Source organism: Phaethon aethereus (assembly GCF_964289735.1).
Source record: "Phaethon aethereus genome assembly, chromosome: 23".
Taxonomy (NCBI): Eukaryota; Metazoa; Chordata; class Aves; order Phaethontiformes; family Phaethontidae; genus Phaethon; species Phaethon aethereus.
In genome coordinates this window covers 8,474,230-8,488,496 of record NC_138599.1, presented here as the reverse complement: position 1 = coordinate 8,488,496, position 14,267 = coordinate 8,474,230, and positions in this window count along the sequence as shown.

The window sequence follows — 14,267 nt, the reverse complement described above, 5'->3', positions numbered from 1 at the left end:
ATGCAGTTCGGCTCCCTCGTGAGCGCCAAAATGCTAAAATGAAACGTTGAACTCTCTCTCCTCCAAGGAAAGTGCTAGGCAGGAATTGTCTTGCTGGTCCTCACTTGCCCTGGCAGTCATTGCAGATAAACAGCAAGACTGGGGCTCTGCTCTTTCCTAGCCTTGCAAACAGCCAAAGCAGTTTGCCTCGCTAGTGAGCGCCAAAACGCTAAAATGAAACGTTGCACTCTCTCTCCTCCAAGGAAGGTGCTAGGCAGGAATTGTCTTGCTGCTCCTCACTTGCCCTGGCAGTCATTGCAGATAAACAGCAAGACTGGGGCTCTGCTCTTTCCTAGCCTTGCCAACAGGCACTCTACTTTTTCTCACTCTCGCACTCCAAAAAAACAAAATGAAACGTTGCACTCTCTCTCCTCCAAGGAAGGTGCTAGGCAGGAATTGTCTTGCTGGTCCTCACTTGACCTGGCAGTCACTGCAGATAAAGAGCAAGACTGAGGCTCTGCTGTTTCCTAGGCTTGCAAACAGATAATGCAGTTCCTTTCCATCGTGAGCACCAAACTGCTAGATTAAAACGTTGCACTCTCTCTCCTCCAAGGAAGGTGCTAGGCAGGAACTGTCTTGCTGGTCCTCACTTGCCCTGGCAGTCATTGCAGATAAACAGCAAGACTGAGGCTCTCTGTTCATTCCTAGCCTTGCAAACAGCCGATAAATTTTGTCTCCCTTGTGAGTGCCAAAATGCTAAAATGAAACGTTGCTCTCTCTCTCCTCCAAGGAAGGTGCTAGGCAGGAATTGTCTTGCTGGCCCTCACTTGCCCTGGCAGTCATTGCAGGTAAACAGCAAGACTGGGGCTCTGCTGTTTCCCAGCCTTGCAAACAGGCACTCTGCTTTTTCTCACTCTCGCACTCTAAAAAGCAAAATGAAACGTTGCACTCTCTCTCCTCCAAGGAAGGTGCTAGGCAGGAATTGTCTTGCTGGCCCTCACTTGCCCTGGTAGGCATTGCAGATAAACAGCAAGACTGGGGCTCTGCTCTTTCCTAGCCTTGCAAACAGGCACTCTGCGTTTTCTCATTCTCGCACTCCAAAAAGCAAAATGAAACGTTGCACTCTCTCTCCTCCATGGATCTTGCTAGGCAGGAATTGTCTTGCTGGCACTCACTTGCCCTGGCAGTCATTGCAGATAAACAGCAAGACTGGGGCTCTGCTCTTTCCTAGCCTTGCAAGCAGCCAATTCAATTCGTTTCCCTCGTGAGCGCCAGAATGCTAAAATGAAACGTTGCACTCTCTCCCCTCCAAGGAAGGTGCTAGGCAGGAATTGTCTTGCTGGTCCTCACTTGCCCTGGCAGTCATTGCAGATAAACAGCAAGACTGGGGCTCTGCTCTTTCCTAGCCTTGCAAACAGCCAAAGCAGTTTGCCTCGCTAGTGAGCGCCAAAACGCTAAAATGAAACGTTGCACTCTCTCTCCTCCAAGGAAGGTGCTAGGCAGGAATTGTCGTGCTGCTCCTCACTTGCCCTGGCAGTCATTGCAGATAAACAGCAAGACTGGGGCTCTCTCTGTTCGTTCCTAGCCTTGCAAGCAGCCAATTCAGTTCGGCTCCCTCGTGAGCGCCAAAATGCTAAAATGAAACGTTGAACTCTCTCTCCTCCAAGGAAAGTGCTAGGCAGGAATTGTCTTGCTGGTCCTCACTTGCCCTGGCAGTCATTGCAGATAAACAGCAAGACTGGGGCTCTGCTCTTTCCTAGCCTTGCAAACAGCCAAAGCAGTTTGCCTCGCTAGTGAGCGCCAAAACGCTAAAATGAAACGTTGCACTCTCTCTCCTCCAAGGAAGGTGCTAGGCAGGAATTGTCTTGCTGGTCCTCACTTGCCCTGGCAGTCATTGCAGATAAGCAGCAAGACTGGGGCTCTGCTCTTTCCTAGCCTTGCCAACAGGCACTCTACTTTTTCTCACTCTCGCACTCCAAAAAAACAAAATGAAACGTTGCACTCTCTCTCCTCCAAGGAAGGTGCTAGGCAGGAATTGTCTTGCTGGTCCTCACTTGACCTGGCAGTCACTGCAGATAAAGAGCAAGACTGAGGCTCTGCTGTTTCCTAGGCTTGCAAACAGATAATGCAGTTCCTTTCCATCGTGAGCACCAAACTGCTAGATTAAAACGTTGCACTCTCTCTCCTCCAAGGAAGGTGCTAGGCAGGAACTGTCTTGCTGGTCCTCACTTGCCCTGGCAGTCATTGCAGATAAACAGCAAGACTGAGGCTCTCTGTTCATTCCTAGCCTTGCAAACAGCCGATAAATTTTGTCTCCCTTGTGAGTGCCAAAATGCTAAAATGAAACGTTGCTCTCTCTCTCCTCCAAGGAAGGTGCTAGGCAGGAATTGTCTTGCTGGCCCTCACTTGCCCTGGCAGTCATTGCAGGTAAACAGCAAGACTGGGGCTCTGCTGTTTCCCAGCCTTGCAAACAGGCACTCTGCTTTTTCTCACTCTCGCACTCTAAAAAGCAAAATGAAACGTTGCACTCTCTCTCCTCCAAGGAAGGTGCTAGGCAGGAATTGTCTTGCTGGCCCTCACTTGCCCTGGTAGGCATTGCAGATAAACAGCAAGACTGGGGCTCTGCTCTTTCCTAGCCTTGCAAACAGGCACTCTGCTTTTTCTCATTCTCGCACTCCAAAAAGCAAAATGAAACGTTGCACTCTCTCTCCTCCATGGATCTTGCTAGGCAGGAATTGTCTTGCTGGCACTCACTTGCCCTGGCAGTCATTGCAGATAAACAGCAAGACTGGGGCTCTGCTCTTTCCTAGCCTTGCAAGCAGCCAATTCAATTCGTTTCCCTCGTGAGCGCCAGAATGCTAAAATGAAACGTTGCACTCTCTCCCCTCCAAGGAAGGTGCTAGGCAGGAAATGTCTTGCTGGTCCTCACTTGCCCTGGCAGTCATTGCAGATAAACAGCAAGACTGGGGCTCTGCTCTTTCCTAGCCTTGCAAACGGCCAATGCAGTTTGTCTCCCTAGTGAGTGCCAAAATGCTAAAATGAAACGTTGCACTCTCTCTCCTCCAAGGAAGGTGCTAGGCAGGAATTGTCTTGCTGCTCCTCACTTGCCCTGGCAGTCATTGCAGATAAACAGCAAGACTGGGGCTCTGCTCTTTCCTAGCCTTGCCAACAGGCACTCTACTTTTTCTCACTCTCGCACTCCAAAAAACAAAATGAAACGTTGCAGTCTCTCTCCTCCATGGAACGTGCTAGGCAGGAATTGTCTTGCTGGCACTCACTTGCCCTGGCAGTCATTGCAGATAAACAGCAAGACTGGGGCTCTGCTCTTTCCTAGCCTTGCAAGCAGCCAAAGCAGTTTGTCGCGCTCGTGAGCGCCAAAAATCTAAAATGAAACGTTGCACTCTCTCTTCTCCAAGGAAGTTGCTAGGCAGGAATTGTCTTGCTGGTCCTCACTTGACCTGGCAGTCACTGCAGATAAAGAGCAAGACTGAGGCTCTGCTGTTTCCTAGGCTTGCAAACAGATAATGCAATTCCTTTCCATCGTGAGCACCAAACTGCTAGATTAAAACGTTGCACTCTCTCTCCTCCAAGGAAGGTGCTAGGCAGGAACTGTCTTGCTGGTCCTCACTTGCCCTGGCAGTCATTGCAGATAAACAGCAAGACTGGGGTCTACTCTTTCCTAGCCTTGCAAACAGACAATGTAGTTCCTCTCCGTCGTGAGCGCCAAACTGCTAAATTGAAACGCTGCACTCTCTCTTCTCCAAGGAAGTTGCTAGGCAGGAATTGTCTTGCTGGTCCTCACTTGACCTGGCAGTCATTGCAGATAAACAGCAAGACTGAGGCTCTCTGTTCATTCCTAGCCTTGCAAACAGCCGATAAATTTTGTCTCCCTTGTGAGTGCCAAAATGCTAAAATGAAACGTTGCTCTCTCTCTCCTCCAAGGAAGGTGCTAGGCAGGAATTGTCTTGCTGGCCCTCACTTGCCCTGGCAGTCATTGCAGGTAAACAGCAAGACTGGGGCTCTGCTGTTTCCCAGCCTTGCAAACAGGCACTCTGTTTTTTCTCACTCTCGCACTCTAAAAAGCAAAATGAAACGTTGCACTCTCTCTCCTCCAAGGAAGGTGCTAGGCAGGAATTGTCTTGCTGGCCCTCACTTGCCCTGGTAGGCATTGCAGATAAACAGCAAGACTGGGGCTCTGCTCTTTCCTAGCCTTGCAAACAGGCACTCTGCTTTTTCTCATTCTCGCACTCCAAAAAGCAAAATGAAACGTTGCACTCTCTCTCCTCCATGGATCTTGCTAGGCAGGAATTGTCTTGCTGGCACTCACTTGCCCTGGCAGTCATTGCAGATAAACAGCAAGACTGGGGCTCTGCTCTTTCCTAGCCTTGCAAGCAGCCAATTCAATTCGTTTCCCTCGTGAGCGCCAGAATGCTAAAATGAAACGTTGCACTCTCTCCCCTCCAAGGAAGGTGCTAGGCAGGAAATGTCTTGCTGGTCCTCACTTGCCCTGGCAGTCATTGCAGATAAACAGCAAGACTGGGGCTCTGCTCTTTCCTAGCCTTGCAAACGGCCAATGCAGTTTGTCTCCCTAGTGAGTGCCAAAATGCTAAAATGAAACGTTGCACTCTCTCTCCTCCAAGGAAGGTGCTAGGCAGGAATTGTCTTGCTGGTCCTCACTTGCCCTGGCAGTCATTGCAGATAAACAGCAAGACTGGGGCTCTGCTCTTTCCTAGCCTTGCAAACAGCCAAAGCACTTTGTCTCCCTCGTGACCGGCAAAATGCTAAAATGAAACGTTGCACTCTCTCTCCTCCAAGGAAGGTGCTAGGCAGGAATTGTCTTGCTGGTCCTCACTTGCCCTGGCAGTCATTGCAGATAAACAGCAAGACTGGGGCTCTGCTCTTTCCTAGCCTTGCAAACAGGCACTCTGCTTTTTCTCACTCTCGCACTCCAAAAAGCAAAATGAAACGTTGTACTCTCTCTCCTCCAAGGAACGTGCTACGCAGGAATTGTCTTGCTGGCACTCACTTGCCCTGGCAGTCATTGCAGATAAATAGCAAGACTGGGGCTCTCTGTTCTTTTCTAGCCTTGCAAACAGGCACTCTGCTTTTTCTCACTCCCGCGCTTCAAAAAACAAAATGAAAGTTGCACTCTCTCTCCTCCAAGGAAGGTGCTAGGCAGGAATTGTCTTGCTGGTCCTCACTTGCCCTGGCAGTCATTGGAGATAAACAGCAAGACTAGGGCTCTGCTCTTTCCTAGCCTTGCAAACAGCCAATGCAGTTTGTCTCTCTCGTGAGTGCCAAAATGCTAAATTGAAACGTTGCACTCTCTCTCCTCCAAGGAAGGTGCTACGCAGGAATTGTCTTGCTGGTCCTCACTTGCCCTGGCAGTCACTGCAGATACAGAGCAAGACTGAGGCTCTGCTGTTTCCTAGGCTTGCAAACAGACAATGCAGTTCCTTTCCATCATGAGCACCAAACTGCTAAATTGAAACGTTGCTCTCTCTCTCCTCCAAGGAAGGTGCTAGGCAGGAATTGTCTTGCTGGTCCTCACTTGCCCTGGCAGTCATTGCAGATAAACAGCAAGACTGGGGCTCTGCTCTTTCCTAGCCTTGCAAACAGGCACTCTGCTTTTTCTCACTCTCGCACTTCAAAAAGGAAAATGAAACGTTGCACTCTCTGTCCTCTAAGGAAGGTGCTAGGCAGGAATTGTCTTCCTAGTCCTCACCTACCCTGGCAGTCATTGGAGATAAACAGCAAGACTGGGGCTCTGCTCTTTCCTAGCCTTGCAAACAGGCACTCTGCTTTTTCTCACTCTCGCACTTCAAAAACCAAGATGAAACGTTGCACTCTCTCTCCTCCAAGGAAGGTGCTAGGCAGGAATTCTCTTGCTGGTCCTCACTTGCTCTGAATGTCAATGCAGATAAATAGCAAGACTGGGGCTCTGCTTTTGCCTAGCCTTGCAAACAACCAATGCAGTTCCTCTGTCTCGTGTGCGCCAAACTGCTAAATTGAAACTTTGTACTCTCTCTCCTCCAAAGAAGGTGCTAGGCAGGAATTGTCTTGCTGGTCCTCTCTTGTCCTGGCAGTCATTGCAGATAAAGAGCAAGACTGGGGCTCTGCTCTTTCCTAGCCTTGCAAACAGACAATGCAGTTCCTCTCCCTCGTGAGCGCCAAACTGCTAAATTGAAACGTTGCACTCTCAGTCCTCCAAGAAATGTGCTAGGCAGGAATTGTCTTGCTGGTCCTCACTTGCCCTGGCAGTCATTGCAGATAAACAGGAAGACTGGGGCTCTGCTCTTTCCTAGCCTTGCAAACAGCCAGTGCAGATTCCTGCACTCCTTAACGCCAAGCTCCCAATTTGAACCATTGCGGTTTCTTTCTTCTCAAGGAAGGTGCTAGGCAGCAATTGTCTTGTTTGTCCCCACTTGTAATTGCAGTCATTACAGATAAACTGCAAGATTGAGGCTCTGTTCTTTCCAAGCCTTGCAAGGAGACAATGCAGTTTCTTGCTTTCTCGAACGCCAAACTCTCAAATTGATACTTATCTCTATTCTTCAGCTAAGGTGGTAGGCGGGAATTGTCTTGCTGGTCTGCACTTGCCTTGCAGTCATTGCAGAGAAACAGTAAGACTGGGGCTCTGCTCTTTCCTAGCCTTGGAAACAGCTAATGCAGTTCCTCACAGTATCGAACGCCAAACTCCTAAATTGAAACGTTGTAGTCTCTCCTCCAAGGAAGGTGCTAGGCAGGAATTGTCTTGATGGTCCTCACTTGACCTGCTAGGCTCCCCCAGCAACTCTGGCGCTACAGTCTATTTCTGTCTGCAATGGATTAAAAACTGCACATCCCGGGACATAAGCATCTTACCAAAGCCATGAGTTTTGATCTCCCAAAGAAGACATGAAGCAGCTAAGGAGTCTTCATTTATTTGTTGATTCCCAGACTTCTTGCCCAGACTTCTGGCTGACCTGAGTCTGTCAGCCAGCACTCGGCCACGGAGTCCTTTGTCAAGACCACGTGCTATCACTTCTGCTGCAGGAACTCATTTTGTCATCTGCATCCTGCAGAGTAATCGCTTAGCTCTGGAGGCACACTGGTCATCAGCTCTGTCTTTGGCACAGTGTTTTCAGGTTGGAAGGTGGCCTCTCTCAATTGCCTGGCTCTTTCTTCCAGCTGCTTGCTAATGAGACCCAGCTTAGCAGTCTTCTGCTTGAGCCTCTCCACTTCCTCCCACACTTCAGGAGAGTGTGCCTTCCTCAGAAGACAGTTCTCTTCAAGGACTTTGCATCGCCTCTCGAGGTCCTTCAGGACACGCTGGAGGCGGGTATTCTGCTCCAGCAGCCTCATGTAAGCACTAGCAGGCAGGCAGTCCTCCTGCTGCCCTACGGGCAGAACATCCACCTCTGCCACAGAGCGCCCGCTGCCGGTCCTTCCTTGTAGCAGGGATTCCAAGCAGTGCAGTGCCAAGTCTTGCCCCACAATCTCCAGCAAAACCTCCATGCTGTTCCCTTCCTTCTGGAGGCAAGCACGTTTGAAGTTCTTGCGGGTTTTCTGCTGCCCTTCTCCATTGCGGGAGGATGATGCCATGAGGCTCTCCAAAGAACAGGGCCCCATGGACTCACTGCTCAGGAGGGTCTGCAGACGGTGCCAGGCCGTGGCCCTGGCCCTGGCCTTGTGGCAGGAAACGGGCTGCTCGCCCTCGAAATGCTCCAAGATGTACTTTAGGAAGAGTCTCCTTTGCAGCAGCAGCAGTTCCTCTTGGAGGCAGATGATGTGGGCGGCCTGCTCATCATTGGTCTCCCAGCGCAGCTTGCTGAGGACATCCTGGAGCTTACCATGGGCCTCGCTGCTGCTCCAGGCTCCTTTCACCAGCTCCTTGGCCAGCTGCTGCTGCAGGTCCTGTGCTTGACGGATGGCGTTGCCACGCTGTTGCTGCAGCATCACCTGCACCTCGCATAGCTCAGCCTCCTTCGAGCGCAGCAGCTGGTGGATCTCCAACGCCCGCTGCCGCTGGTTGAGCTCATGTAGCTGCTGGAGCTCCCGTGCCTGCCGCTGCTCCCATTTGGACTGCAGCCGTTTGGCCAGGAGCTGCCGGTCCCGCTCTGCTGCCTCCTTCAGCTTGTGGGTTTCAGCTGCCAAGTGGCGGTGCAACTCTTGGGAGCGGAGCCGCTCGACCTCCAGCTCAGCCTGCACCCTCTCCAGCTGCCGCCTGTGCTCATCCTTCAGTGCCAAGCTGCAGCAGGGCGAGGGGTGGCTGCGCACCACAGGCCCCCGTCCCGCACCACGCCGGCTCATGGCTGCAGGGATGGCAACCAAACACTGCCACCAAGCACCACCGATGTTGTGTGGCACTCCGTCTCAGCAGCTGCTGCCTCCCTTGACGCGCCACGCAGCAGCAGAGACAGCGTCTGCAGTCAGCCATGGGTGGGCGAGTAGGGCCCTATACACGTCCTGGCCCCAACACACAAAGGAGGGGTGGGGCCACATGGCCTTATATGGTATGTCCTGGCCCTGAGCAGACTAAATTTAGAAAAAACGTGTGAAAACTAGGTTCCTGCTGGATGGTGCTGTACTTCCCTTCTCCCTCTCAACAGTTCTTCAGATGAGAAGCTGGATAGGAATTCAGCTTTAATATACCTCTTTAATATAAAACCAGGGGTTTATGGGCCTTCTTAAACATAGGAACTGGACGTGAAAACAATCGTTGGTCATCTAATGCTGTCTCCTGGGCATGTGCAGTTCTTTTCACAGCCTTCCCGAGTCCTTTTGACAAGTCTGCCTTTGAACGTTCGGAGACCTTTTGGTTATTTCAGTTGAAAATGACACCTTCTGGGGAGTAAGAGCTGCCAGTTTTCTTCTCGACGCTCTCACAGTCCATTGCCATGTTATATCACCCTGCGGCCATGTCACCTCCTGGGGCCCCCTGGGTCAGGAACGGTGATCCTGGGCCTCATACCTTTTCTGCTGTTTTACCACTACTTCTTCCAGGATTTTGTGCTGCCTAAGCTTTTCCCCAAGCTCTGTTGCCTGCTGGTTAACTGACAAAACCCTTGGTTAGGGAGGCTTGACCCCTCCTCTGTCCTCTCCGGCGTGCCCCTTCGCTGAGCTTGGGCAAGCACTCCAGGTCTGCCTGGCTGCAGAAGCAAGCTGTGCACAACCGGTACAGTCAGCGCAGGAGGTTTATTGCCTCCTGAATGAATTGAATGGATGAATATGTCAGTGGACGGAGCTACAAACACCTAAGAGTTCTTTTCCAGGCAAGCCAGAGCTGGATGAGAGCCTCTGTAAGCAGTGAGGCTGTCACCAGTGGTTGGAGGGAGGTGAACCTTCCCCCATACTCAGCACGGGTGAGGCCACACCGGGAGCACTGTGTCCACTTCTGGGCTCCCCAGTACAAGAGAGACAGGGACATACTAGAGAGAGTCCATCAAAGGGCTACGAAGACAATGAAGGCACTGGAGCACCTGTCCTCTGAGGAAAGGCTGGGAGCGCTGGGACTGCTCAGCCTGGAGAAGAGAAGGCTCGGCGGGGACCTCATCAATGCGTATCAATACCCAAAGGGAGAGCGCAAAGAGGGTGGAGCCAGGCTCCTCCCAGCAGTCCCCAGTGCGGGACCAGAGGCAATGGGCACAAACTGAAACACAGGAGGTTCCCCCTGGACATCAGAAAATGCTTCTTTACTGCATGGGTGACAGAGCCCTGGCAAAGGTTGCCCGGGAAGTTTGTGGAGGCTCCACCTCTGGAGACCCACAAAAGCCATCTGGACACGTGCTGGGCAACCAGCTCTGGGAGTCACTGCCTGAGTTTGACCTTTCTGAACCACCCTTTGAGGTCTCTGTCTCTGAGACTGTAGATGAGGGGACTGCTTCAAAATGTTGAGACAGGTTAGAAAAGAGAGCCTATTTTGTTCAGGTTTCCTATTCTGATAGCATCTGGTGAGCAATACCCCATGTTCCTGTTCCGTCGCCAGCTATAACACCAAACAAGGATCAGACAAGAGCAGCAGGTGTAAACACCTTTTGCTGAAAGAGGTTTTCCGAACGGAGGAAAGGATGTGAATTGTACGATGCCAGAAATTGTAGAAATGTGAAGAGAGCATCTCATCACATCTGTGGTGAACTCTGCACTGTGGCCAGTGTAGTATTGTGATAAATGATTTAGTCCCCAACAGGATTCCAATTTCAGTTTACAATTTTTTAAACAAATAGAGGCAAGCAAACAGCGCTGGGTGCACCGGGAGTCTCCGCTCCACCAAGACGCACGCGGTACAGTTCCTGTTCCTGGTTTATATCCTGTCTGCTAATACATATTCATGAATAGGCGTGTCTTCTTCGGCGCATGCCCTCTTCTCCTTCTAGAGTCTTCTCGAATCTTCCTCAGCGTGCCCCCAGGATGACTCCAAACTTTATGCCTGCACTTTACAAGTTTCTCTTTACACAATACTATGCGGTCAGTGGTCAAACTGGTTTGAGCTGATATACCAGCAAAGTAGTTTAAGTTTCTCCTGTAAAATACCACTTTTTATGGTGCAGGAGAAATCCATAAAAGTACAGAAGGTTGCACTTCATGACACGATGAACATATTTCACAGTATCATCACAGGAACGACTGAAGATTAGCATGAGATTGAAAAAGAATTGGGAAATGTCAGTAGCAAACTAAAAAGTCAGCTAGGAGAGAAACACTCGGTGAGGATACTGTAACCAAGGTGCTAGGGAATTGAATAAAATAGGGTTAGAAACTAGGTTTGTGAATTTGTAGCAAGTTGTAACTATAAGAACATTAGGCACCAGCAATGCTGCTCGAGGACCCACCTAACCCTTCCCATCTTGAGTTAATTATCAAGGAGTTAAGTGGAACATTGTGATCATGGTATTATGTTTTGTTCTAATAACAAGTAGTCAGAAAGAAGGAACACCTTGGTCAGTTCTACGGTGCGGTGGGTAGGTAATTATTCATTCTATAGTCTTGTCTTAAAACAAAGGACTGTGGGGTGAATGATTGCATGTTGGACCGACAGCCCGTGAAGGTCTATTCAGTGTTGCCAAGTTTAAGTGAACTTTGTAGGAAAGGTAATTCCGGCAGGGGGAGATCGCGACCACCGACTCAGAGACCACCCACTCAAGAAACCTTCCGACTCAAAAGATTAAGGAAGTAAAATCTCAAGAAATTATAGTGAGCATGCGTGGTCATTTACATGGTAGGCGGGGAATATTTAACCAATCATTGTATGGAAACTTGATGAATATGCATTAATCTTGCCTATAAATGTTTGATTTTTGAACTGATCGACGAACACGATTTAGGAGGAGCTGTCCCCCGTGTTCCCGGCGCCGTGAATAAAGAATGCCTGCCTTTTAACACTACATTGGTGTTACGAGGTTTATTCCCGATTTCGGTGACAATACTAGCCTTGGGTTTTCCTAGCCGGCTCCGAGCTTAAAGCAGAAAGCGGCATTTCCTACTGCGCTGCAGGGGAGAATTTTCCATATTGCTAAAAAGCGAGCGTAACACACTCCTGCCTGGAGATAACATTCCCCCCAAGCCAAAACTCTCAAGCTGTAAAACTTCTGTGCAGCCCCTGCAGAAAGGGGCCTCCCACTGTTCTGAAAGCTGGCAGGGGGAGAAGGCCATCAGGCAGGAGAAGTGGCCCAGAAGGTGTCCATGGAAGGTTGGAGATGGTGGTCAGCCAGCACCAGTGCCAGGATGAGGAGTTCCTGATCACGGTCACAAAACAGACGACGAGAAAAACAGCAAGACGGCAATCTCCATTTCCGAAAGGTTCCCAAATCCTACAAGGGCAAACTCAGTGGCAGAAGCTTAATTTTCTTTTCCCTCTTTTCTGCATGAGCTCTTCCTGTTTGGTAGGAGGAAGAGAAGAGATGAAGCGACAAACAAGGCGACTTGTGTTAAGCTTGAGTAAACCTCAGCCATGTAACATTGCCAAGTGAGAGAGGCAGGGCTCTGGAGTGCACTGAAGGCAACGGAAGGTCCTGGAGGCACGCCAGGACGTGTGGGCACAGGGCTCTGGGACAGCTGGAGAGCAACAGGGAGGTCTCCAGGGCACATGAGGGCAAATGTGGGGCTTGGGGCACCCCAAGAGGACCCAGGGGCGAGTGGGCTTTGTGCGCCCACAAAGGGATACCCTGCCCCTCCCGGCCTGGGTGGCAGATCACAATGGTGCCCTTTGTGACCCGCCTCTGTGACAGCCCGTGGCGCTGCATATGGTCAAGGCAGCCACAGCCCACAGTGTCCGGCAGGACGGCGACGGGACAGGGCGGGAGCGTGGTGCTGGCGAGGAGCCCCTGAGCACAGCCCACGTCTTTCCCCACCACCCCCGGCAGCCCCGCCGCGCCGAGGCATTTCACCAAAAGTTCCCCTTTCCCCATCCCTACCCCTTTCCTCCGTCCTTCAGGATGGCGGAGAGACCCCCCAGAGGCCCCAGAGTGGCCTGGGAGGAGAAGAGGGCTCCCCAGGAGAGCAGCTCTCCACCGGAACCCCACGAGGTGTGCGTGCCAGAGCTGCTGCAGACCAGTAAGTGGGGGGCCCCACCGGGCTGGGATGTGGGCAGCAAGAGGCAGCTGGCCTGGCAGCGGCGGGGAGGGAGGGGGCTGGTATGGGATGGGGACCCTTCCAGCCTGTCTGCAAGCGACTTCCTAAGCCCGCTGGACTCATGGCTTTCCGCGCCGCACTGCGCTCCAGCATCACAGCCCATCGCCGGGCACCCTCCAACCCAGACACCCACCAGGAGACTTGTGCACGGGGAGCGGGCACGGGGCTAGACGGAGGGCATAGCTCCTTCCTCGCCTCGTGTTTGCCTTTGGCACCACTCCACAGCCGTGCCGGCTCTCCTGCTTTACTAGGTGCCTCCTGTGCTGCATCCAGCTGGCTGGCTCTGTACGGAAAGGAAAAAGAATCCATACAGTTCGTGCAGGCTTTTCTAAAGAGCTCAGCAAAGGTAACGGCGGCCATTTCCCCGGTAGCTGTGCCTGCGTCTCCCGACAGGGCCACTGCTGGCTCTGGTGCCTGCTGCTGGGGCTGCTGGGGGGCTGCTGGCTGGGCAGAGCTGCTCCCCCCAGGCCTCCTGCACAGCACTGCGGCCCAAGTGCTCCAGTCCTGCTGGCCATGTGGATACCTTCTCACGCTCCCCGTCTGTCTGTCTCCCGGCTGACAGGAGGAGGCCAACAGGGTGCGATTCCTAGAGACCATCTGCACCCTGTGCGAAGCAGCGAGGCGTGAGGGCTTGACACACGGCCTGAATGCGTTCTGCCACAGACTTGAGGTGGCGGAGAATATCAAGGTGAGGGGATACTCAGCCAGGCTGGGGAGCGGGGCAAGGTCCTCGGGCACCGGCACACTGTGAGGACAGTGCACGGGCAGGGGGAGGGCAGGGGCAAGCGTGCCTGGACACTGAACTGCCCCGAGGGGCCGGCTCTGCTGGCACTGGGTGCTGGGGGCTGCCAGCTCCCATCCGGGTTGTGCTCTGCAGGTGCTGCTGGAAGAGGAGCCCAGGGATCACCTGCACACGGCAGTGCGGCAGCAAGCCATGCTTGCCATCGCCGCCTTGAGGTACCTGCCCAGCCCCTGGTTTGGCTGGCATTTCTCCACAGCCCATGGCCCTGGGCCTGGCCGGGGGCATCCCCCGTTGAGGCAGAGTCCAGTGGTGCCGTCAGAGGGCCTCTGCTTTGCCCTTCTGGCAGCTTGTTGGGAGGGCGCAGGGGAGGGCAGAGGGATGCTGCAGATCCCCGCCATGTCTCGGCTCTTCCCCAAAGCGGGAAGCGGAAGGCTTGCCTGCCACGTCTGTCCTTTGGCCCAGCCCATGCCGGGGAGGGAGGAGGTGCCTCCTGGCAGGGTTCCCCACACACCCTCCATCCCTCTCAGGGACCCCTGCTCTGCAGGCCCTGGAGGGACCAGCCGGGGTGATGCACAGCTGCAAGGCACTGAAGCACTGCTCCCAGCATCAGTGCCTGGCAGGCCCCTCCCTCTCTTTGCAGCAAAGTGCAGATGGTGCTGGAGGGAAAGAAGAAAAGCCTCTTGCAGGCCTGCTTCAGGAGTGTCTTCTTGCTCCCTCCAAAAACGGACGTGGAGGACAATGTCAATAGTCTCTACTTTGAGGTAAGTGCTGGCTGAGCTACAGGAGCCCCTCAGGCCCTCTGGGCTGCTCCCTGGCTGCCGCGTGCTCAGAGACAACCGGAGATCCAAGGCAGGGCAGGGTCTCGCCTTTGCTTTCCCACCCTCAGCCCTTCGTCCCCTTCCCGTGGGCCTGTCCAGCGCCGCAGGCTGCTCTGCCC